This window comes from Ascaphus truei, chromosome 2 (genome assembly GCF_040206685.1).
Source record: "Ascaphus truei isolate aAscTru1 chromosome 2, aAscTru1.hap1, whole genome shotgun sequence".
NCBI classification, from domain to species: domain Eukaryota; kingdom Metazoa; phylum Chordata; class Amphibia; order Anura; family Ascaphidae; genus Ascaphus; species Ascaphus truei.
Genome location: NC_134484.1, coordinates 451,500,516 through 451,526,303, shown reverse-complemented (window position 1 = coordinate 451,526,303; position 25,788 = coordinate 451,500,516). Strand labels below are relative to the sequence as shown.

Sequence of the window (25,788 nt, the reverse complement as noted above, 5' to 3'; positions counted from 1 at the left end):
AGCATGTGCGCGCACAGCGCGGTCTCCTCAGATGCGGCCGGTTGCCGGGGACGCATGCGGCCATATGCTAGGGCCGCGGTCGAGTAGCGAGGCGCTCCCGGCGGTTCCCGGTGCAGTGCGCCGCCATGACAGTTCCTCGCACATGCGCAGACTGCCGATGCGACGGGAGGCCCTGGTTAGCTCGCGCATGCGCAGTACAAGCGCGCGAGAATGCCACCAATGAGAGGAGGGCTCTGTAATGGGACTTCAAGTTCCATGAGCCTTGGGTGCGGCCCCATGATGCCAGGGAGCCAATAGGGCTGCAGGAGCTCCCTGCGTGGAGAGAATTAGATACATTTTGCGCGCGAGGAGCACGTTAGTCAGGATCAGGACAAGCTAGGGGTAGGAGGTGAGTGCAGGGGTCAGTGACCCACTGCATTAGGCTAGCAGCCCCCCCCTAGGTTCCAGTTAGGTCTTGAGCCACTGTGTAGCTTGTGGTGCTATAGGGACAGGCCCTAGATAGGGACACTGCCCCATTAGCTATTTGCATAGTCAGGGACACAGCGCTGAAGCCGTGCAGCCCTGCGAGGTGGGTTCTGGGCTCAGAACGCCACCAAAGATACTGAGACTAAGGTGATATTATCCACGCTGGAATTAACCCAACGCGGTGCGGAGGACGACGTCGGAACGGGCGGAATCCCTGTCGTAGTCTGCGGAACCCGGGGTGGGAGCCCCGGGCAGGTATCATTCTTCAAGTGCACCAACACTGTACAGCAACGCAAGCAGCACGCCTAAGGGTGGGAGTATCACTTGGGGACACTTACGAGGAGAGTGGCCAAGGGTCTTGTATAGTGCGATTGGACACGGTGTGGGGATACACGGTGGTGGGAGCGGGGTGTATGTTATCCCTTACCCAAATGCAACGTTGAATGTTATGTATAGTAGAGTATAAGTTATGCGCATATATGCAGTAAAGCCTGTCCTGTTTTACAACTGTGTGTTTACCGTGATTGTTTCCTGTGAGGGCCTCCTCCCATTCCATTGGGATCCCTCCCAGGTGGAGGTGTTGCACCACGAGATTGTTATATGTATGTACCCCAGGCTCCCCGAGCGGAGGCTTAGGCTCCTGAGAGCCACACAGGTTACACAGCAGGTAGTAGCGTCTGTATTCACAGGGAATACCCGTTACAGTAGCAATTGCCCACAAAAGGCTTACATGAAACGGGGGGTTCCATTAAGCTGATGCATGCTCCCCTATTGTCTGGGGCCACCGTTTTATTGAGATATTAGTTGTTTTTTGTGCTGGTATTTAACACAAATAACTTCAAATATGGGTCAGCAATAGAAAGCTCCAATGTCAATATTAGGCTGCAAACCCGCTGCGGCCGGCGGGGCGCGCGGCCGCGAACCACCAGACCCTTGTCCGAGTGGTCTCTGCCCCCGCTGCTTCCTTCCGACACGGCTGACTACGTACTGTGACACGTCAGCCGCCGATGCTGCAAGAATCTTGTGAATTTCGGTGTTGACGCGTCACGTGGTACGCGAGTCAGCCAATGGGGAGGAGGGGAGGGAAGGAGCTAGATGGGAGGCGCCTTGGGCGGGGAGCAGGGAAGGAGCTGCGTGTTATCAAAGTGTGTGTGTGTGTATATGTATGTGTGTGGGGGGGGTGGATGGCACCACGATCGGAGCCCGCCCCCCTCCCTCCCACTCCTGCCCCCTCCCGCTCCGGCTCCCGGCTCCCTACAGACCGCATATCGCGGTCTGTGTCTGTCAGCGCCCCGCCTGTCTCCAGTGCGGGCGCGCTGACTGAGGGAGCGGGGCCTTAGCCTTAGAGCTTCCATAGGCTGCCTCAGATTAAACATGATAAAGAATGCATGCCATTCAAATGGGCTATACGGTCCCTTCCAGTACCGCAAGGTGTCTTATGCAAGGGTTAATATGGTAATGGTATTTAAGGATGGAAATTCCTGAGGAAGCACATTCAGCGTGCGAAATGCGTTGAGCTTACATCATATGCACATCATCACGCGGCCTTGTGTGGACGCCATCAGTGACTGTCGACGATCAGAAGTTTCAACATTGTTCCGAGGATTAGGTGTAGTCGAAACTTTCTGTGGTTCCATCACCAGCAGTTTAACTTTATGCTACCACCCCCAATGTTCACTTTTGCTTACATGATTGTACGTTTTTGATATATGTTATTGTGAATGTATTTATGGTGAAATTTACCCATAGTGCGTTTGTCTCGTTCTTTCTTTTTCTCATGTCATAGCACCACATAGGAAATGTGGCTCTATGTCACTTATTAAGTCGATGAGTTGCACGTCCCGTTGGCAACAAAGTGGTTACAATGAATGCACCTTAAAAACATCCCCATCAAGTGAATTTCTTATTTACGGGGAACAGAATCACTAACAAATCATCAAGTCGGCGACAACATTATCTGCTCTTCATAACCACTCTTCTGCTGTCAACCGTTCTTAGCGTCTGGTCGCGATTCTCTTTGTCTGTCTATTCCTTCCAATACTGTGTATTATTTTAGTAATCCAACCTTTGCACAAGCAACATTACATTCTGAGCAAAGAAGGAATGCAAATTACTTATTTACTAAAATACTTTGCTAGGCATGCCCCCCTATCCTCCTTAGCTGCACGTTAAGAGAAGGTGGAGGTGGGTGTGAGCTACAGGTAGGAGGATCAGTGCAGCTCAGTCTGATCTCAGATTACAGGTTGGGGAAGCAGTGCTTGTGTCAGGGGTGGCAGTGGAACAATATTGGTCCTGACTGTCTAGAGAGAGCTGCGTTGTAGATAAGAGATTTCAAGTCATTTTCACTTTCCGTCAAGGTAAGACCTGCCAGCCAGTCTATTTCACTCTGTACAATAAAGCCTGCTTACCCTTTCATTGCTAGAGCAGGATTTAACCTGACACTGCTGTAAATGTATACTGAAATAAGCATTTTCATTGGGAATGGGCGTATGCTGTTGATAAACAAAATAGTCACCCTTCTCCAGGAGGGGTGGGAACACTGTGATGATGGTCCCGTTTCACCTGCCAAGCTGTCTGTTGTAAAAAAAGCTGTGAAAATTGAATATCTCTATATAACAATTGTTTGTTCTTGTATAGCGCTGCTAGTTTTACATAGTGCTTTACAAAGACAGGTCCCTGCCCCGTAGAGCTTACAATCTATGTTTTTTGGTGCCTGAGGCACAGGGAGATAAAGTGACTTGCCCAAGGTCACAAGGAGCTGACACCGCAAATTGAACCAGGTTCCCCTGCTTCACACTCAGTGCCAGTCAGTGTCTTTACTATACTCCTTCTCTATATGGAGTTGGACTTACTGTATGTTTGCAAACTAGAAGGGCTGATTTGTAGCCAATAAATACGGTGAATACACGTCTTTTTCTATAGGATAACAACTCTGAAATGTAACTGTATTAATATGGCTTCCCTCAAAAATAATGTCATGGTCATTCTGTTGTTTGAAGTATTTTAAAACAGAAAAGAAAGCCCAATAGCTGTATGTGTGTGTCCCAGTAGCATTCAGTAGTCAACGTGGCTTAACAAGGAGTGGTTTATTAAAACAAGAGACCGGCTCTCTTACAGTTCTGTATTTTTTCGAAGGGTTTATACATATTTATGCTGTAAAACCAGAAAGGAAGGGAGTCTTTCTAAAATCAATTCCTTTTCAGAGTGGAACAGCAGGTGTGGGAATAGAAAAACAGCGTTGCGCTTGGGTTTGCAAATGCAAAATAAGTGCTTGTGTCCTCTACAATAATCCTTCTTCCACCACTGTTAGTATTGGACGTTAGCAATGGTGACTCCCTGTGTGGCCCCCACATTAAACAAGCTTCCATGCTCAGGTAACTGCTGTACAAACCTCCGCCCTATTCCACTGGGGACAGACCCTCCCTTCAGGCAGCTGCCTCATGTAAACACAAAATGGATTTTGTTTTTGCTGGAGCTCAGTGAGCGTAGTAAGACAGCCATGTCTGCAGAAATCTTTAAGAGCATTATGCAGAAGGACAAAGTGTGCCAAACTTGGGCCCTTTGCAACCGAGGGGACCCTTAACGTATAGCGGAGCGAGGCAATGGTACATTAACTTCCAGCAGTTAATATAAGATCAAACACAAGCGCTAATCCACTTGTAGCACTATTTATATTTGTTGAGCTTATTTTATTTCACCCCATCATGCACAAAGGACACATATGCTGCAATACATATCTGCACTTGCATTCATGTCCTTTGCCGCTATAGGGACCAGAAACGCTTGGCTTCACAATACACTTCTGGCTTTTCTTGCAACAAAGAGGCTGTAAGGAGGTTTTCCTGGCATCGCCTCTCCAGGACTACGAGGTTTAAGTCTAAGTAGGATATTGTGGCAACTTCTTCCCTAAAACCTTTCAAATACATTACAGATCTCCCTTCACTACTACATCCCCATTGTATGGCAACGCATTGCAGACGCTGCCAGGAGTGAAGAGGTTAAAATGCACAGTGCAACATACATTAAAAAATAAACATTTCTTCTAGAGAGAACCTGCATCAAGGGAGCTTTTTCGAGCACTTGGAAATTACTGTTTTCACGCCCATCTGAGTATGCAAGAGCCAGGTTGACATATTTTTAAGCAAACACTTTGTCTCCCCACCCCCGATGTGACGCTGCGCCTTTTATTTGTCAAGCTAAGAATTCATGGCAACCGTTGTCAAGATTGTTCCGAGATGCAGTCTTCTTGGTCACAGTCAAAGTAAAGTGAAAGCGGCCTTGGGTGGTATAACTTGAGGTCATGCCCATAATTATGTAAGGAGCTCTGTTAATAAGTTAGCCCTTTTGCTGGAGAAATCCAGAATAGCAGTTTTTCCCACTTATTTAAAATCGAGGCCATGGTTTTGTTATATGTTACCTCTCATCCTGTGGGCAGGAGTAGTAACGATGTGGTTAAGTCACTGTCCTCCTAGGTGGGATGTCTGGTGAACGGGTCCACCAGATCCACCAGAAATAACAGCAGGAATTACCATAACCCTACTTTTTCGATTCCTTTTACATTTGTGCTATACATCAGTGGTGCTCAACTCCAGTCCTCCAGACCCCCCCAACAGGGCAGGTTTTAAGGATATCCCTGTTTCAGCACAGCACAATCGACTGAGCCACTGATTGAGCCACCTGTGCTGGAGCTGGGATATCCTTAAAGCCTGCCCTGTTGGGGGTCTGGAGCACTGGAGTTGAACACCCTGCTCTACATAAGCAGCTGATGTTGTCATATCATTGTGTTATGAGAGATTTAGTAGGACGTGCTAGGTGTTTTCATTCTGTTGTGCCACTGGTGATGGAAGAATAGTTGAAGGGCCAGTGGCAGCTCCATTCTGCCTTAATCAAGGCATTTTGCAATACTAAGAAAATCCGTTAGTTTTGTTATAACTGCATGTTTTATTGTGTTAAAGGTTTTACAGCCATTGGGAGTAAACCCGTTTTTTGTAATATTTTTGGTTTATTCTGGTAGTTTTTAGTCTCAGTGTCCTGAAAAGAACCAATGCGTTACCTGCCCTTTATTAGGTTTCCAAGGGGTGTACAGTATTGAGCCAGACTGTCCTGTATTTAGACATTGTCCAGTAAAAAGTTAGATCTAATACTGAACATGCATGTGTCCATGTTACCACTCTGGACATACTGCTGCGACACACTTTATTCGAGCAAATACCCAGTATGTACCTGGCAGATACCTGGAATGCGCCGCTCCTCACCTCTGACAAGCCCCGTTGCATTTGCCTTCCCAGCCTGGGTTCATGCCTGGCTGACGGGCGGCTGATCTGTTAAATGATAATGATTAGGATTTAATAGGCTGCAATGCTTCGCGTGTCTACCAGATGGCATAAATTCATGAATTGTAATGCAGTATATATATATATATATATACTGTGCAGTATTGCAGCCAGCGGGAATAAAATGCTTCAATCCCTGCCTGGAAAATAACGCAATGCACTCGGGCAGAAAACAGTCACAAATCTCAATACACCCGGGTATACCCAAATTCGTGGGACTAGCCGAGCTCGAATAAAGTGTGTCGCCAGTGTAGTGACCTGACCGGCTTGGGTGACCGCGGGATTTCCGTGAGCAGGGAGCGATATGCTGTTGCAAGGGGGCTGGCCAGCTTCCTCCATCCTGATTGGCTATATTACCCAGCAGCAGCCAATCAGGAGGAGGTGTCAGGGGCCTGGGGGTATTTATTTTTATTTTTTATTTATAAAATATTTTACCAGGAAGTAATACATTGAGAGTTACCTCTCGTTTTCAAGTATGTCCTGGGCACAGAGTAAAACAAATAATACATGGGTGGGGTCCAGGAGAGGAGGAAACAGCATGGAGTGGAGAGAAGTGTGTGTCGAGCGCTTCACACCTTTCACCATTGTGTCCAGTATTTTAGGAGAAGCCATCTGGCTACCATATGCCCATATAATGTTTAGGTATTAGCAGATTAAAATACAGTAGGCTACATATAACAGATTACAGTACCTATATTCATTGCAGATATGTCATATTTATTCGTCTTATCACATTCTTGGTCTGTAATGGCTTTTACTCATACACCATTGTCAGAATTACTTGAGAGATTATAGCTCCAGGTTTTTATTACAAACAAGGGTGTGTCCGGCTTGTGTTTGTATATACTGTATTTGCAGCGTTAGAAGGTTACATATTACTGCAGCAGTCCGACATGCCATTTAGTGAAACATTAAAAACACATTGACAAAATTACAATAGGACAAATCACAACATATGGCATGTGCCTTTTGTGTGGGTTCCACCTCTGTCTGAGGTCCACAAAGATAATTGTTCACAGCCAAATGTAATGCTCTCATGAATTCACCATATCACTGAGAGGACACACACACACAAGAGGAAATGATGTACCAATACATATATTGATATATCATTTGTATTAGAGAAATTCTATTGGATGACATTTATTTCCCCAGTATGCTTTCCAATTTCCTCCAAGAAAGTATGTATGGAAACTCATGATAACTCATTTCCGACACCCACTAACTTCATCAGGGTTCCTCTTTACTAGGGGTTTCCAAACTTCTTTTGCATAGGAACTAGTAATAACTCCTGTACTCTCGGGTTAAATCTCATCATTTATAATGTTATAGGTTTATATGCAGTAGTGTTCTTCCGCAGACTAAAAAACGATCTTTTTGTTATATTGTGTGGGGGAAAAAAAACAATTTAGCAGGCTAGCAAAAATCTGATCCTCACATCCTTCAGAAACCTTGAGTATCCCAATGTTGCTTCCAAGTTGCACAACTTTGTAGCTGGGTTAGGATGATGTGCTCCAGACAGAATACATCTTCCTTGATACACAAAGGATCTAAAAAAGAGAATCATCTAATGAAGCACAGAGTGTGGAACACGGCAGGACAATGTGTCTTGTTTGGTTGTCTTTAGTCCATCAGTCAATGCAGTTGAAGAAGAATTGTCATCTTTAACACTTATATCCCTGTGTTACTTATGTTGACAGTTGAATAACTTTTCCTTATTTTGTTCTACATGGGAACTCGAAGTAAATACTCTAGTCTAACAGACATTAAAAAAAAAGCTTAATAACAATACACATTTATTTAAATCAACACTCAGTATGGTGACGTTTCTAGTTTATCCTTATAATTCTTTTTGGACTCCACAGTTACTAAGGAGCCTTTTTGTAAGTACAATTTCCCCAGGCTTACTGGGAGCATTACTTACTGAGACACTTATCTCAAAATCTCTGCGAGGGGCGGAACAACTGCGTTCAAGAGCTCTGAATAAATTTACATTGTTCAAATTTGTGTGTTTCTTAGCTCGGGGATGTGCACGATTGTTTCCTAATATCAATTTGAATACCAGTTTGTCAGTTGTTTTAATCTATTATTTTACATGATATAATTGAATGCAGATTTAGTGGAGATAATTCATTAACAGCATTACAGTTGTTCCCTAAAGCAGGGGAGCGCAAACTTTTGTTGCTGCGCCCCCCTGCCTTGCCTCCCCCGTGCTCGCACCCCCCTTTTCCTTTTACATTGGTGCGGCGTCAAATGATGCTGCGGGGTCATTTCACGCCGCATCTCCATCTCGCCTATGGGGTCATGTGACGTCACTTGATGCCACGTTGCCATGGATACGAGTCCTGAAGCCGGCTGAATCAAGGTAAGTTAGTGTTGCAGACACCTCACGCGATCCCCAAGGTATTTCAATTAAATGGCGGGGGAAGAGCACGGGGCCTCTGCAACCACCTCCCCAGAAAAATCTCGCGCCCCCGAGTTTGCGCACCTCTGCCCTAAAGGATGGGAAAGAATAAAATTATATCCCGGACATCATTAATTATATTGTTTGTAGCACATTTTGTGTACAGAACACAGTTCAGTGATAGCAAACCAGACAAGGCCATATAATATTATTATATATTTTTTAATATTTAAATAATTAAATTTAATATACATCACTCTACTCTTTCCTAAATCAGTCTCAGCGTCTCCCCTGCTGAAATCCCACTCCTGGCTTCCTATCAAATCCCGCATCTCGCAATCAATTCTCCTCCTCACTTTTAAAGCTTCACACTCTTCTGCCCCTCCTTACATCTCCAACCACAGCCTCCTCACACCTCCGCAGGCACCATGGCCTGAGCCTTAGGGTAGCTGCTCTTGGTTTCCCAGCTTCAGAACCCCACAGTTAGGAATCTCCCTCCTCTACGCTCTGTGCAAGGAGAAAGGCTTCCCCTTTATTCTCCTGCCTGGTGATATGGCTTGCTGCTCTGCTCGCCTTCCCTGGGGTTTATACACTGGCACAACTGGGCCCCACTTAACCCAGCTCACCTTCTCAGGCCTCTCTTCACTCAGGAAACACCAGGACACACCTAATCCGAAAGGGCGGTTCCCCCATTAATATACCCTGGGGATGTGAACCTTTCCTTCCCAAGTCTCTGGGCAAAACAAAGTGTTGCACAGCATCACCTCACTGATCACATGAGCTACTAGAATCTTCCTAGCTCTGAGTCACGCCTCATGTGCCTGGGAGCTGCAATATTGTAGCCTAGCTCTGAGCTAGTTCTCATGCAAGACTAAATGCAAAGGGTTTAACCCCCACACTGCCAGCATAGAATATAGCCTTCATGCATAAAACCAGGCCTGGTTTTAGCAATGGGCTACACAGGATAGAGCTGAAACATGGGCATGAAAACCCCACTGTAAATGCCAGGCCATGAGATTTGCAAACAGTCAGGATAATTACTGACACACGATTTAAAAAATGCTTACACTTCCATTCCATTTTGTATGTTAAAGGTTGACTTTAAACTAATGACGGGCGGGCACCTTTAACCCTTTCACTGACAGGCTGGCCTGCAACGCATTGAGCTGCTATGTGTTTTGCGGATCCTTCTGCACTGGTTAAAGTTTGATTTCCCCAGTCTCGTACACCCAAATCTCACTCCCACGGATCCCTGGACACATGCTCCCTTGCAGCATAGAAAAGGGTGTGAAAGTTAGAGGAGCCCATCCCTGCTGTGACCGTGATTTAACACATTCCAGCCTTTGATTACAGCTGTAGCACTGACTGTGGTCTCATATGACAGGAAATAGATCATGGGAACTGGTTCTCTTAACCTGTTTGAAATTGTATTGAGCAGTTAAAGGGGGAACCACCTGGGAATATATCTTGCAGTACATCACTAATCTCCACTATGTGTGGAAATAATACACCAATGTGTAACCTTGTCTACCTGAGGCCCTTGTCTAGTTTGTTCCTACACATATTGTGTTTGTTGCTGGTGTGCTAGAACCATACTTCTTTGTAGGTTCTACAGAAGGTTCCCAGTAAGTTCCACAACCATTGGCAGTGGCAGATACATTACTTTACACCGAGCTGTAGGTTTTCTTGCTATATTTTATCATTGCATTATTAAAAAATGGTAAAAAAATATAAATATTTTTTAGTTATAAATTATACATGATATAAAGCGATGATAGCTTATTTAAATGGTAAGCCCAATTACTGTGATAGAAGTTTTAGGTGCATATTGTAGTATTATTGTTTGGCTGGGGTTGCACAGATAACCCAATACATTCCTTAATGTACAGTTCTAGTAACTGCAGTAGAGTAAAAGCCCCATCCACATTATACTGAATTACCATGATTCACTAAACTCTGTTAAACTGGTTTCATAATGCATCCGGTATATTTTAAAATAAAGTGCATTATTAACTCACAATAAATATCGCTTTATTCCCTATCTTCATAAAATCTGTAGGCTGTAATGGCATCGGATTAACACAGCGGGGATCCCTGCGTTTGAATGGGACTCGCAGCCCGGTAGGATTCACACAGCGCAAGTCCCAATAAAATGCAGGGACCCCCGCTGTGTTCATCCGATGGGCCATTACAGCCTGTTGTGGACCATGTCATGAGTTACTGCGAGTACGTCAGGTTGTGTAGAACCTGGAGGGATGGGCGTCAGGATGGGGTTATCCCCCAAAATGTTACCCCCCTTGTCACTTTTTTTTGTAACTTTCTGTCCCACCTTTTTTTCTTTTATCCCTTTATTGCCCGCTTGTGTGGTGGTTTATTTATTTATTCTTTATCAGTATCCCCCCTTTTTTTTGCCTCCTTTTGTGTACTGCTTCCATATACCAGCTTTTATTTTTGTATCTCCTCTTTGTGTTTTTCTACATTCAATACTGTGGCGCTCACAGATAAGTATCTTCAGTTTCAGTTACTGCTGCGGCACAGTTTATTCGAGCATTTGCCCGTTCTGTGCCGCAGCAGTAGCCTGGCGCGCGCCCGAGTGTGACGGGCGCGCGCCGAAGCAGCGGAAGAGCGCCCTCCGATCGGGGCGCTCTCCCTACCGCTGCCGGGTCCGCCGGGTCCCCCGGAACCCCCTGCCGCTGTCCCGCGATCGCGGGACACCAGGGCTCCCTCGGGGAGCCCCTGGACACGCGTGCAGGGGGCGCACGCTCCCGATGACGCGTGACCGCGCGTCTATGACGCGCGGCACGCCGAGGGGCGGCCACTAGCAAGCCGGGAGATTTCCCGGCTTGCGGTACCGACCACACTTCAATAAAGTGTGTCGGTAGTGTAGCTATGCCTCTGAGTGTGAGTTTCCATAGCTTCCATAGTGTACTGTAGTGTATCATAGTGTCAGCATCTTCTTATGTTTATCCTATTTTGTGTTTTTGTATATACCATGAGCTAATATAGCCATGTCTTTTGCTTTATTCTGTTTTGGCTCTTGTGTATTTAGATTGTCAATTTAGATTTTTTTTTACTAGTTGCATAAGTATTCAGACCCTTAAGTCAGTACTTGGTAGAAGCCCCTTTTGCAGCAATTACTGCTGTGAGTCTTTTTGGATCAGTCTCTACTAGCTTTGCCCAGTAGGATGGGGACATTTATACTGGTTCTTCATGGGAAAATTAATCCAGTTCTGATAAGTTTGTTGGGGATCGTCGATGGACTGCAATCTTCAAGTCTCGCCATAAATGTTCGATTGCATTCAAGTCAGGACTTGGACTGGGTCACTCAAGAACATGAACTCTCTTCTTGTTCAACCACCCGAGTGTGGCTTTGTGATTTGGGTCATTATCTTGCTGAAAATTGAATTTCCTCCCCAGTTTCAGAGTCTTGGCTGACTCAAACAGGTTTTCCTCAAGGATTGGCCTGTACTTGGTACCATCTATTCTCCTCTCTATCCTGACAAACTTCCCAGTCCCTGCTAAAGACAAGCATCTCCATAACATGATGTTGCCACCACCATGCTTGACAGTTGAGATGGTGTTGACTGGGTGATGGGCAGTGTTGGGCTTGCGCTAGACATAACGCTTGGAATCTAGACAAAAAGTTACATTTTTGTTTGCCATAAAGCATATAGATGATTCTGCAGACGTTGGAAAAGGTTTACTGGTCAGACGAGACAAAAATGTAGCTTTTTGGTCTAAATTCCAAGCGTTATGTCTGGCGCACGATGTAAAGACTTTGTTATATTCAATTATAATACTAATTTCTCAGCCACTTATTTCCAAATAGTCAAAAGGCAGTGGCGGAAAAAAAAAACATGAATATTTTATTTCTTTTCCATTGCCGACACTAGTAATTTTGTGACTTCTCTAACCTTGCTTATCTTGATTTTATGGAGTTTTGTTATCCCTTTCTAGACTAATTATTAGACGTGTCTGCCTATATTTCTGCTTTGTTTATGTAACGGGTATTCCCTATGAATACCGCCGCTACTACCTGCTGTGCAACCTGTGTGGCTCTCAGGAGCCTAAGCCTCCGCTTGGGGAACCTGGGGTACATACATATCATACATCTCTAGGTGCAACGCCTCCACCTGGGAGGGATCCCAACGGAGTGGGAGGAGGCCCTCACAGGAAACAACCACACAACACGAGCGAATATAAAACAGGACTGGCTTTACTGCATGGAAACACATATATCACTCAATAACATCATAACATCATCATGCGCCACGGCGGGCGCTAACCACACTGGGTGTCACGGCGGACACTAACCACACTAGGCGTCACGGCGGACGCTACCACCTCTAGGCGTCACGGCGGACGCTATCACCTCTAGGCGTCACGGCGGACGCTATCACCTCTAGGCGTCACGGCGGACGCTATCACCTCTAGGCGTCACGGCGGACGCTACCACCCACAATGTGACCCCACCCTGTGTCCAGTAACCCCCACCCAAATGTCTCGTACTCCCAGAGTCAAATACCACTGTGCATATGTGTGTGTGACTGCGCAGCCACTATGTTTGGTGATAGGCCTGGTTGGTGCACGTGAGTTGCAGGTTACCTGCCCGGGCTCCAGCCACGGGTACCGCGATATCAATCCGCACGATCCGACGTTGTCCTCCACACCGCGTGGGTTGAAAGTCCAGCGCGAACAATGTCTCTCCTAGTCTTAGGGTCTTGGGTGGTGTTCTGAGCCCAGAACCCACCTTGCAGGGCCGCACGGCTTCCGCTCTGTGTCCCTGACTACTTGACCAAATAAGGGGGCAGTGTCCCTATCTAGGGCCTGTCCCTAAGCTCCACAAGCTATTAGATGACTCAGGACCTAACTGGGACCTTGGGGGCTGCTGGCCTATGCAGAGGGTCACTGACCCCTGCATCCACCTCTTACCCCTAGCTGGTCCGGATCCTGAGTGCCTGCGTAGCTGCAAAACCCCGGGAAATGTATCTAACTGGGAGCAGGGGAATCCGGCCTTCTGATTGGCTCCCTGGCGTCAGGTGTCTCTGCCCCAAAGCACCCTGGGGGCTGGCAGTCTATTCTCGCGCATGCGCGAGCTGTCTGAGCCTCCCGCGCTGTGCACTGCCATTGCGCATGCGCAACAGCCCTGTGTATGCGGCGCCCTGCTTCCCGATCCGCCGGGCCGGTGGCAACGCGATCGCGGCCTTAGCGACGGCCCGATCGCGTCCCCGGCAACCGGCCTGCTCGCCGCTCGCGTCCCTAGCTACCAGGGATCACTATGCTTCCGCTCCAGCCCGATCCACACGCGCGCTCGCAACTGGGAAGGAGGGGGTGAGTGCGCGAGGGGGGGGGGAACCTGACTACACGCGAGGGGGACCTGGCTACATCCTCCCCCTGGTGAAAATTCCAACGTCCTCGCTTGGACCACATAACTTCCCACCAATGTACAAAAATTATATAATAAAAATGCAGTAAACATATAACTTAGCACAGGTAACTCTAAACGAGATTGCATAATTCGTTGAGCATCACAATCACAGACTGTATCTTACTACGAGAACACTGCTGAGCCTCATAATGGGGTGCCCCCATTTGATCGTAAGTAACCCTAGTTGGCGGGTACCTAACTCGTTGACTCCGTCGGAGTTGTTCTTTGGCAACTCCCTCGGGGGAGTAATAAGCATAGTCCTGAGGCCTAGCCTCTTCCCTTGAGGGGAGAAATGTCTCTGAGGGTACAAAACACGGGCTCTGTGGATCCAAAGGCTGGCCTGTTGGTGCCACCTTAGTAGGCATTGGCCTACGGGGCCCTTTACCCGTAGCTCCTTCGGGAGATGCCCCTTCTGCGGGGTGGTCCCTTTGAGAGGGTCCCTCCATAGGGTCTTCCGGAGTTTCAGAGTGAGTCTCGTTAGTTACAGTCTCTTGACCCACTTCTGATAGATCGAACTCACCGTTGAGCGGTGTGGCCTGTAGTTCCTCTTCTTCATCTCCCACTTGGGGGATGGGGAGAAGGTGATTACGATGCCAAACCTTTACCCGACCATCGGTGTCTCTGATGCGATAAACCGGGAGGCCAGGCATCTGTGACTCCACCTCATATACGCCATCTCTCCACCGGTCCGCCAATTTATGTTTTCCGGGGATTCCCAAATTACGAAGTAACACTGCATCCCCAGGACGTAACTCTCGATACTTGACTTTATTGTCATAACGTCTCTTGTTACCAGCATTCAGTTTGGCTGTAGACTTCTCAGCCTGTTGATACGCTTGTTGCAGACTGTCTTTTAGCCTTTGCACGTACTTAAAATGAGTTGTATTGAATATCCCATCCGTTGATACTCGGAGACGCACATCTACTGGAAGTCTGGCCTCCCGCCCAAACATGAGGAAGTACGGGGAGAACCCCGTGGACTCATGGCGAGTACAGTTATACGCGTGTACCAAAGTCTCCACATGACGACTCCATTCTGTTTTCTGCATTCCCTTCAGGGTTCCAAGCATGTCCAACAGGGTCCTGTTGAATCGTTCAGGTAAAGCATCTCCTTCAGGGTGGTACGGCGTCGTCCGGGATTTGGCGATGTTCAGCATTTTAAGTAATTCTCGGGTCAGAGTACTCTCAAAATCTCGCCCTTGGTCGGAGTGAAGTCGGTTTGGAAGACCGTAGTGAACGAAGAACTTTTCCCATAGAACTTTCGCGACCGTGATAGCCTTCTGGTCTTTTGTGGGGAAGGCCTGTGCATAGCGGGTGTAATGGTCCGTGATGACCAGCACATTACCGATTCCTCGACTATCAGGTTCGATACACAGGAAGTCCATACACACCAGGTCCATTGGACCAGAACTCTTTAGATGGGCCATGGGAGCTGCTCGGGTAGGCAACGTCTTGCGTTGAACGCACCGGGAACAACGGCGGCAGTGTTGTTCCACCGCTTCCCGCATCTTGGGCCAGAAAAACCGGTCTCGGACTAGCCCAAAAGTCTTCTCTACCCCGAGATGCCCGTGGTCATCGTGTAGAGACTTCAACACCATATATCTCAAGTTTTGGGGTAGAACTAGTTGTCGCCTATCAGGGTGGTTATGATATGGAACTACCCTATAGAGCAAACAATTATCTATCTCGAACTTGTCCACCTCACGCATGAGTAACGCGACCAGATCTCGGGGAGCACTCTTCAATAGAGCAGGGTTCTTCCGCTGAACGGCTTGTCGAATTATGCTGATCACTGGATCTCTTAATTGATAGTCTACCAAGTCTTTCCATCTTATGACTTTGTCCTGGGTTATGTTCATCCCTGCGGGGCCGCAGTAGGCTTCAGGGATCGCTTGCGACTGGCACCCTAACGAATCGGCAACTCTTAGTTCAGAGAATGCGACCTGATCATTGATGACGGCCGCTATACTACACATTGCACGCATCCCAGGTCCAGGGATCTCTTCCCATTCATCATCATCAGGGGTGGCACTCAATCCTGGTCGTCGTGATAGCGCATCGGCCCCAATGTTCAGAGGCCCCGGCTTGTACTTCAGGGAGAATCGGTAATTACATAGTGTCGCCAACCATCGGTGTCCGGCGGCATCCAATTTGGCGGAAGTATTGATGTACGTGAGGGGATTGTTATCGGTCCTTACCTCAAACGTAACACCATAGAGGTAATCATGAAGTTTCTCCGTGATCGCCCATTTGAGAGCCAGGAACTCTAACTTGTGCACCGGATATTTCTGCTCACTGGGTGTCAGACTGCGGCTGATGTAGGCTACCGGCCGAAGACCCTCGGGGTGTTTCTGATGAAGGACAGCGCCCAGTCCATTGAGACTGGCATCCACATGCAGGACATATGGTTGTTCTGGGTCAGCATATGCAAGCACTGGTGCTTCAGTCAGGCTTTTCTTCAAATTCAGGAAGGCCCGTTCACACTCAGGCGTCCACTTATCACCAAACGGTTGACGGGCCGACGTGGCCTTCCTCCCAGTATCTTCAGGGTATATCTTCAGCAAATTGTTCAGGGGTTTAGCTCGACTAGAGTACCCTTTTACGAACCGACGGTAATACCCACAGAACCCGAGGAAGGATCGCAGTTCCGCGACATTATCGGGACGCGGCCAGTTCACCACCGCTTCTACTTTGGCTGGATCAGTAGCAATCCCCTGGGCAGATACGATGTGTCCCACGTAGGTCACTGAGGTGTGGCAAAACCTACACTTGTCGAGTGATAGCTTCAATCCTTCTTGGCCAAGACGATCTATCACCTTCAGTAGCCTCTCCTCGTGTTCTTCTAAGGTCTTCCCAAAGACAATGATATCGTCCAGGTAAACCAGGCACTCCCGAGGATTCATGTCCCCTATTGTTTTTTCCATCAACCGCTGGAAGGTAGCAGGGGCTCCGCATATACCTTGGGGCATACGCGTGAACTGGTAGAAGCCCAGGGGACAGACGAAGGCAGTCTTTTCCTGATCCTCTTCACTCATGGGTACCTGGTAGTACCCAGATCGCAAATCGAGCACACTAAACCATTGGCTCCCGTTCAGAGCGTTCAGGATCTCTTCAATACGAGGGAGATTGTATTGGTCAGGTACCGTACGATTATTTAGGGTTCGATAATCGACGCACAATCTTACAGATCCATTCTTCTTCCTTACTACCACTATGGGTGATGCATAAGGACTCCGCGACTCCGTCAGTATTCCAGCGGTCTTCATCTCCTCCAGGACATCCCTTACATCGTCCACATCCCTGGGGGCGATACGACGAGAGCGTTCACGGAACGGAGTGGCGTCATTCAGCCTAATAGTGTGTTGGGCGCTGCGACTGCGGCCCACATCCATCTCGCTGGTAGAAAATACTGTTTTTCTTTCCTTCAGCTTGGCTGTCAGTCGATCCTTCCACTCGGTCGGCAGGGTCGAATCCCCGAAGTTGAAGTCCAGGTCGACTAACCGCTCACCTACTACAGCGGCGTTCACCTGGGGCGCGGTTTCCACCGGGCTGACGGGATATATACTGCCCAGACTTTCTCCTACATCGATGTCCATTGGAAATGGGGAGATGTTTTGGATATACACATGGGTTCGGAGAGGAACTCGGGTCGTCCACTCTTTTACTTCAGGTATTACCCGATACCCTCTCTGGATCTCTTCCTCAGGATCACTCTCCAGTGAGAACAGATGATCGGTCTCCTCCCGATCCGGATAACAGCACCAGACGGCCATGCGTTTCACTCCCCCTGGTGAAATGGTCGTCAGTCCGCGTTGACGATTGTAGAGGTCCCCGTGACGCTCTAGGGCATATACTCGGTTGCACTCCTCTCTCAGTACAGGATCTAGGCGGGTATCGGCCAATGGCAATTCATTAGTCTCTTTCAAGTAGGCTCTGATGACAGCTCGTACTATATCCGTATTTGTCCCCAGGATGACCGGATACTGACACTGTCCTTGAGGTTTTGGGCACACCATTGCCTCCACACTCATGGGATGTTTCTTGCCGGTATTCAATTGAAGTATCTCCAGTTGAACGCTCACGATCCCATCGATGGGGTAATCTTCGTTGCTCAACCCCCTCACTTTCATATGTTCCGCCGACCGCAGGGGACAATGCTTCAGGTGCTGGTCGTAGAAGTGCCGGTATATTATGGTCACTTGAGACCCGGTGTCCAATAGGGCAGCAGCATAGACTCCCTCTACTACCACACGTACGATGGCCGAAGGGCCCACCTGACAGTAGCCATCTCCCCCTGGAGTTCCTTCGCCTGGGCTCAGGTCAGGAGCGGCTTCGGGAGGCGTGGGGGTAGCCTCGGCGGTTTTGGCTTCTGAGGTCTGCCTCTGACAGATCATAGTCCTGGCCGAGCTTCCTTTACGGAGCGTTTCCTTTTCTTGGGTGTCTCCATTAGGGCACTCTCTAGAGAAATGGCCTTTCTGTCCACAGGTATAGCAGACGACGTCTTTGAGGTCCAGTCGTCTTGGGTAGGTGGGGGAGGATCTCCCCGAAGCCCGCCCTTTCGTTGAGGGCGACTTGGGTGGCGCATCTTCCTCTTTGACAGGGGTCTTGGGCCGACGAGCGGACGCTCCCGGGGTGGCACTGGCCGGAGGATCTTTGGCTTTGGTGCCTGCATGCAGCTTGGTATAGGCCTCATTCCCTTTTACGATTCCCAGAATGTCCATGAAGGTAGGGGGAGGTCCCTCCTTTAGTGAGCACCTGATCATAATCACAATGTGATGCGTGGGGATGGCCCCTCGGAGGAACTGCTTGCGCCGATATTCGTCCATCTCTGAAGATAGGATGAGGCCGCAAGTTCGCAATTTCCACAGGACCAGCTGGATGCGTTGTAGGAAGTCGGACAGGTCTTCCTTCTCCTTCTGTCTGAGAGCGTAATACTTGAACCACAGCTCGCTCTCCTCTTCCTCCTTGCCATAGATCTGGACTAACAAGTCTACCATCTGGTGAGCAGAGAGATCAGGGTCTTGGTCACGCTGTGCACTGACCATGGTGGCCGCTGGGGGTCGTAGACCTTCCAGGATTCTCTGTCGTCTGACCGTTTCAGAGCAGGGCCATTCGTCGATCACCTTGAGGGTGTGCTCCTTCCAAGAATCGATACTCTCTTCGCCTGTGGGGACAGGGACCGTCCCTGAGAACGCCTTCAATTTCCTATAATTTTGGGCTTGAGCGGACGTAGTTATCGCTTCCACTAGCTGTGGGAATGTCACTCCTAACAGGGAGCCGTCATTGTTGGAGCCACTGGCTATCGCTGCTCGCTGCCTGTTAGGGGTTGGGGTAGAACTGTTCACGGACCGGTTAGTAACCGGTGATGTGGTCGGACTGCCGGCCCAACTGGTGGCCCCTTGCCTAGCATCTGAAGAGAAGGTCACTCTGGGTAGGGATATATCTGATCGGATGGGTGTACTGGCGGCCATACTGTATCTCTGTCGTCCCAATCCTCATGTCTGGGGAGGGAAGTGACGTGACTGGAAACAGTTCCCGGGTAAATTAGAGGGCATCCGTGCGGCAAAGTCTCTGGTAGATACACTACTCGTGGGCCTCTATCAGGAAGTATAGCTTGTTCAGTGGCTAGCAATAGGGTATTCTCTTGCCGGTCAATGTCATAGTGCTTGCTGATGAGGCGGGCGTCTGCCAGACCAGGTAATGTCCTTACTGCGCTGCAGACAGTAAACATGGAGACATCAGCAGGCACTCCGTCTACGGCGACCACGTGTCGCAGAAGCTCTCCTAGCTTTTCGGCCCAGTCGGCCACTTGTTTGGGCGTGAGCGCAGACATGCTGACTGACAGGGTAACGGTACTACAAAGTGGGGCACCCCAGGACTCTCTCAGCAGCGCCTCCAAATGTAACGGATATTCCCTATGAATACCGCCGCTACTACCTGCTGTGCAACCTGTGTGGCTCTCAGGAGCCTAAGCCTCCGCTTGGGGAACCTGGGGTACATACATATCATACATCTCTAGGTGCAACGCCTCCACCTGGGAGGGATCCCAACGGAGTGGGAGGAGGCCCTCACAGGAAACAACCACACAACACGAGCGAATATAAAACAGGACTGGCTTTACTGCATGGAAACACATATATCACTCAATAACATCATAACATCATCATGCGCCACGGCGGGCGCTAACCACACTGGGTGTCACGGCGGACACTAACCACACTAGGCGTCACGGCGGACGCTACCACCTCTAGGCGTCACGGCGGACGCTATCACCTCTAGGCGTCACGGCGGACGCTATCACCTCTAGGCGTCACGGCGGACGCTATCACCTCTAGGCGTCACGGCGGACGCTACCACCCACAATGTGACCCCACCCTGTGTCCAGTAACCCCCACCCAAATGTCTCGTACTCCCAGAGTCAAATACCACTGTGCATATGTGTGTGTGACTGCGCAGCCACTATGTTTGGTGATAGGCCTGGTTGGTGCACGTGAGTTGCAGGTTACCTGCCCGGGCTCCAGCCACGGGTACCGCGATATCAATCCGCACGATCCGACATTGTCCTCCACACCGCGTGGGTTGAAAGTCCAGCGCGAACAATGTCTCTCCTAGTCTTAGGGTCTTGGGTGGTGTTCTGAGCCCAGAACCCACCTCGCAGGGCCGCACGGCTTCCGCTCTGTGTCCCTGACTACTTGACCAAATAAGGGGGCAGTGTCCCTATCTAGGGCCTGTCCCTAAGCTCCACAAGCTATTAGATGACTCAGGACCTAACTGGGACCTTGGGGGCTGCTGGCCTATGCAGAGGGTCACTGACCCCTGCATCCACCTCTTACCCCTAGCTGGTCCGGATCCTGAGTGCCTGCGTAGCTGCAAAACCCCGGGAAATGTATCTAACTGGGAGCAGGGGAATCCGGCCTTCTGATTGGCTCCCTGGCGTCAGGTGTCTCTGCCCCAAAGCACCCTGGGGGCTGGCAGTCTATTCTCGCGCATGCGCGAGCTGTCTGAGCCTCCCGCGCTGTGCACTGCCATTGCGCATGCGCAACAGCCCTGTGTATGCGGCGCCCTGCTTCCCGATCCGCCGGGCCGGTGGCAACGCGATCGCGGCCTTAGCGACGGCCCGATCGCGTCCCCGGCAACCGGCCTGCTCGCCGCTCGCGTCCCTAGCTACCAGGGATCACTATGCTTCCGCTCCAGCCCGATCCACACGCGCGCTCGCAACTGGGAAGGAGGGGGTGAGTGCGCGAGGGGGGGGGGGAACCTGACTACACGCGAGGGGGACCTGGCTACATCTATATACTGTATGCACATTGTCTTTGAACTGGTGAAGAAGAACGCTAACTCTCGAAAGCTTGTCAACGTAAAATGTTGTTATTCCATTTAAACGGTATCACAAACAACAGATGCGTTGATACATTTCCTTCTAAATATTTGGCTGGGCTAGTTTATACAGCTAGCAAAAAAACTCAAGGCTCCTTGTACACTCCTTCCTCTGTTCCTCAACTAATGCATGCCCTTATGCTCTCCCGTATTGATTCGTTTATCTGGCCTCCCCGCCTCACACCTCTCTCCCCTACAATCTTATTCAAATTCTGCTGCTAGAATGTCCTGCTCTACTCGACTCGTACCTGCTTCTGACCTCCTGAAATGTCTGGAGGCTTCTTACTGTATTAATGTCTGTATAAACTACATGTAAGAGATGTGTGCAGAGGTATATTTAATGGAGACCGATTAGGGTGAAATGAAATCCCGGCTTTATTGCGCCTGTTCTTTTAACAAGGCAAAACATTAAAAATAAACAAAATAAAGGCCTACTCCGCTTTGGAGAGTATCTAAACCTTTACTCCAGCCCTCTCCTAACTGGGTGGGTAGCTAAGCTGATTACCACCCCAAACACACACACATATATCTTATACTATATTAGTGAAAGCACTGTATGTTTGCCTGCCTGCCTGCATGCATGCATGCCTGCTGCCTGCCTGGATGTCCGGTGTCCCTAGGGGAAATCTCATTGGTCCCTTGGCCCGCCCCCGCACACCTCTCATTGGCCTGAGGCGGAGTGACGGGCCAAAGGACACACAGGAACACACACACACACAGGGACACACACACACACAGGGACACACACACACACACACACACAGGGACACACACACACACAGGGACACACACACACACACACACAGGGACACACACACACAGGGACACACACACGGACACACACACACACACACACACGGGGCTCACAGTGTTAGCAGCACCCGCGCGCACCTCCTCCTCTCCCCGTGTCTCCCGCGCTTTCACACCGACCCCCCCCCTCCCCCGGCGCCGCTACAGTCAGCGGGACACACACACACACTATTATTAGCCCTTCAGCGCCCCCCCCCCCCCCCACCCAGTGTCAGCGGCCGTGCGAGACCCCCCCTCTATATCTCCCACCTCTCCCCCCCCCACACATATACATGCCCCCCCCTCCCCGGCGGGGGAACAGCCAGTGGCCAGGCAGGCTGCCTCGCGGCGCCGAGTGCCCAAGATGGTGGCGCCCGGGACACAGCGGGGGAGCGGCCACAACACGCTGCCTCCCGCCTCAGATCCACGTGGGACCTGCCGGATGGGTGAGTGAGCGGCCTTCACCTCCCCTCCACCCCCCCTTCACCTCCCCTCCACCCCCCCCTCCCCTCCAGTGTCAGTGTCTCCCCGATACCCCCCCCCCCCGGCGCCGCTACAGTCAGCGGGGGAGCGAGCGAGCGCCCGGGACACAGCAGGAGAGCGGCCACAACACGCTGCCTCCCGCCTCAGATCCACGTGGGACCTGCCGGACGGGTGAGTGAGCGGCCTTCACCTCCCCTCACCCACACCTCACCCCCCATCACCTCCCCTCACCCCCTTTCACCTCCCCTCACTCCACTTCTCCCTTCTACCCCCCTTCACCTCCCCATTTACCTCCCCCCCTCCACCCCCCCTTCACCTCCCCTCCACCCCCCCCTTCACCACCTCCCCTCCACCCCCCCCTTCACCTCCCCTCCACCCCCCCCTTCACCTCCCTTCCACCCCCCCCTTCACCTCCCTTCTACCCCCCCCCTTCACCTCCCTTCCACTCCCCCCCCTTCACCGCCCCTCCACCCCCCCTTCACCTCCCCTCCACCCCCCCCTCCACCCCCCCACCTTCACCTCCCCTCCACCTCCCCTCCACCCCCCCTTCCCACCGCCTCCCCCCCCTTCCCACCGCCCCCCCCCTTCACACCGCCTCCCCCCCTTCCCACCGCCTCCCCCCCTTCCCACCGCCTCCCCCCCCTTCCCACCGCCTCCCAGCCCCCCTTCCCACCGCCTCCCCCCCCTTCCCACCGCCTCCCAGCCCCCCTTCCCACCGCCTCCCCCCACCCCTTCCCACCGCCTCCCCCCACCCCTTCCCACCGCCTCCCAGCCCCCCTTCCCACCGCCTCCCCCCACCCCTTCCCACCGCCTCCCCCCACCCCTTCCCCCCCCCTTCCCACCGCCTCCCCCCCTTCCCAGCGCCTCCCCCCCTTCCCACCGCCTCCCCCCCCTTCACACCGCCTCCCCCCCCTTCCCACCGCCTCCCACCCCCCCTTCCCACCGCCTCCCACCCCCCCTTCCCACCGCCTCCCCCCCCCCTTCCCACCACCTCCCCCCCTTCCCACCGCCTCCCACCCCCCTTCCCACCGCCTCCCACCCCCCTTCCCACCGCCTCCCACCCCCCGCCATCCCACCGCCTCTCACCCCCCGCCTTCCCACCTCCTCCCACCCCCCGCCTTCCCACCGCCTCCCACCCCCGCCTTCCCTCCGCCTCCCCCTTCCCACCTCCCCCCCCTTCCCACCACCTCCCCCCCCTTTCCACCACCTCCCCCCCCTTCCCACCACCTCCCCCCCTTCCCACCACCTCCACCCTCCCCCCTTCCCACCACCTCCCCCCTCCTCCCCCTTCCCACCACCTTCCCCTTCCCACCACCTTCCCCCTCCTCCCCCTTCCCACCACCTTCCCCCTCCTCCCCCTTCCCACCACATCCCCCCTTCTCTCCCTTTCCACCACCTTCCCCCTCCTCCTCCTTCCCACCACCTCCCCCCTTCCCACCACCTCCCCCCTTCTCCCCCTTCCCACCACCTCCCCCCTTCTCCCCCTTTCCACCACCTCCCCCCTCCTCCCCCTTCCCACCACTTCTCCCCTCCCCCCCCGCTCCCCTTCCCCCCCGCTCCCCTTCCCCCCCTCCGCTCCCCTTCACCCCCCCTCCGCTCCCCTTTCCACCCCCCCCCCTCCGCTCCTCTTCCCCCCCCCCCTCCACCTCTTTTTCCCCTTTCCCCTCCCACCCCCTCCCACACTTCCACCCCCTCCTCTAACCCTTCCCCCCCTCCTCTATCCCTTCCCCCCCCTCCTCTAACCCTTCCCCCCCTCCTCTAACCCTTCCCCCCCCCTCCTCTAACCCTTCCCCCCCTCCTCTAACCCTTCCCCCCCCTCCTCTAACCCTTCCCCCCCTCCTCTAACCCTTCCCCCCCTCCTCTAACCCTTCCCCCCCTCCTCTAACCCTTCCCCCCCTCCTCTAACCCTTCCCCCCCTCCTCTAACCCTTCCCCCCTCCTCCACCCCTTGCCCCCCTCCTCCACCCCTTGCCCCCCTCCTCCACCCCCTCCTCCCCTTCCCGCCGCCCTTCGCCTTCATGCCCGCCTTACCGCCTCCCCACCCCGCCTCTGCCTTTCACCCGCCCTTACTCCGGCCGCCTCTGCCTTTCACCCACCGCCTCACAGCCGCTGCACGCACTCAACAGACACCTGCCACACTCGACACATACCTGCCGCCACACACACCTGCTGCCTCCCGCCCCTACGCACCGACATCACTGACCCACCGCCTCACACCCTAGCAGGACCCCCCACTCACAGACAGCACTCACAACCCACGCGCCAGCCGCCGCCTCACACCCTTGCAGGACCCCCACTCACAGACAGCACTCACAACCCACGCGCCACCCGCCGCCTCACACCCTAGCAGGACCCCCACTCACAGACAGCACTCACAACCCACGCACCACCCGCCGCCTCACACCCTAGCAGGACCCCCACTCGCACACAGCACTCACAACCCACGCGCCACCCGCCGCCTCACACCCTAGCAGGACACACGACTCAGATTTTTACATCACTTATGGCACCAAAATATACATTGTACTGTGGTGTGGTTACAATAAACCATTTTTATACAACATCGTATTACATTTTCTTCCATCTTTCTTTTCAATATTATTATCCAACCTTTACAACAAACAGTCACCTATTGTTCCACGATTTATAAATAATACTACCTATTACGCATTTACATCCCGGGCAACGCCGGGTCTCTCAGTTAGTATATATATATACTGAAGAACTCATTTATTCTGCACTATCGCAACTGGACTAACATGGCTATTTTCTGCTTTTTATATATATATATATATATATATATATATATATATATATACAGAATATATGTATATATATATACAGTGTTCGACAAACCTATACATTTGCTCGCCCCGGGCGAGTGGATTTAACCCCCGGGCGAGTAAATATTGGCCCAAGCAGCACACGTTTGGTACTAGGTGGCGAGTAGATTTTTTTGTGTGGCGAGTAGATTTTTTGATGATTTGTCAACCACTGTATATATATATATATATATTCTGTATATATATATATAAAGCAGAAAATAGCCGTGTTAGTCCAGTTGCGATAGTGCAGAATAAATGAGTTCTTCAGTATTCGGTGATACCTTTTTTATTTGGACTAACAAATTATGTCATAGGACAAGCTTTCGTAAGCTTGTCCTATGACATAATTTGTTAGTCCAAATAAAAAAGGTATCACCGAATACTGAAGAACATATATATATATATATAATGTATATAGATATACAACAGTCTAACAAGAAAGTCTCTTATCTGTTTCTGTTGTTGTAGCTGTAGGGGAAGGCCTCTCTGTTCTCCTGGGTTAGCACCCTTATGTGCTATGGAAATGTCTGTGTCCAGGTATAGATGTCTTGTCCCCTTGTCTTGCTGTCAGTATACAATCCTTCGTGTGTGCATCAAGACATCATCTTTTCCTCAGGTCAGCCCAGTTGTGGGCTAAGGAAAATCTCTGCAGTCCTCCTCCTTATGTCAGCCCAAATGTGAGCTA

The 25,788-nt window shown here is 51.1% G+C and overlaps 1 protein-coding gene across 1 annotated transcript in view; it reads left to right on the top strand.

Annotated features, from left to right (window-relative positions):
• The first annotated feature begins 2,661 nt into the window (after nt 1-2,661).
• Nucleotides 2,662-25,788, top strand: part of VILL (villin like) — an 85,693-nt gene continuing 62,566 nt past the window's right edge. The window contains exon 1 of the mRNA XM_075587945.1: nt 2,662-2,822. The gene's annotated coding sequence lies outside the window, so the exon portion shown is untranslated. The remainder of the gene's footprint in view (nt 2,823-25,788) is intronic.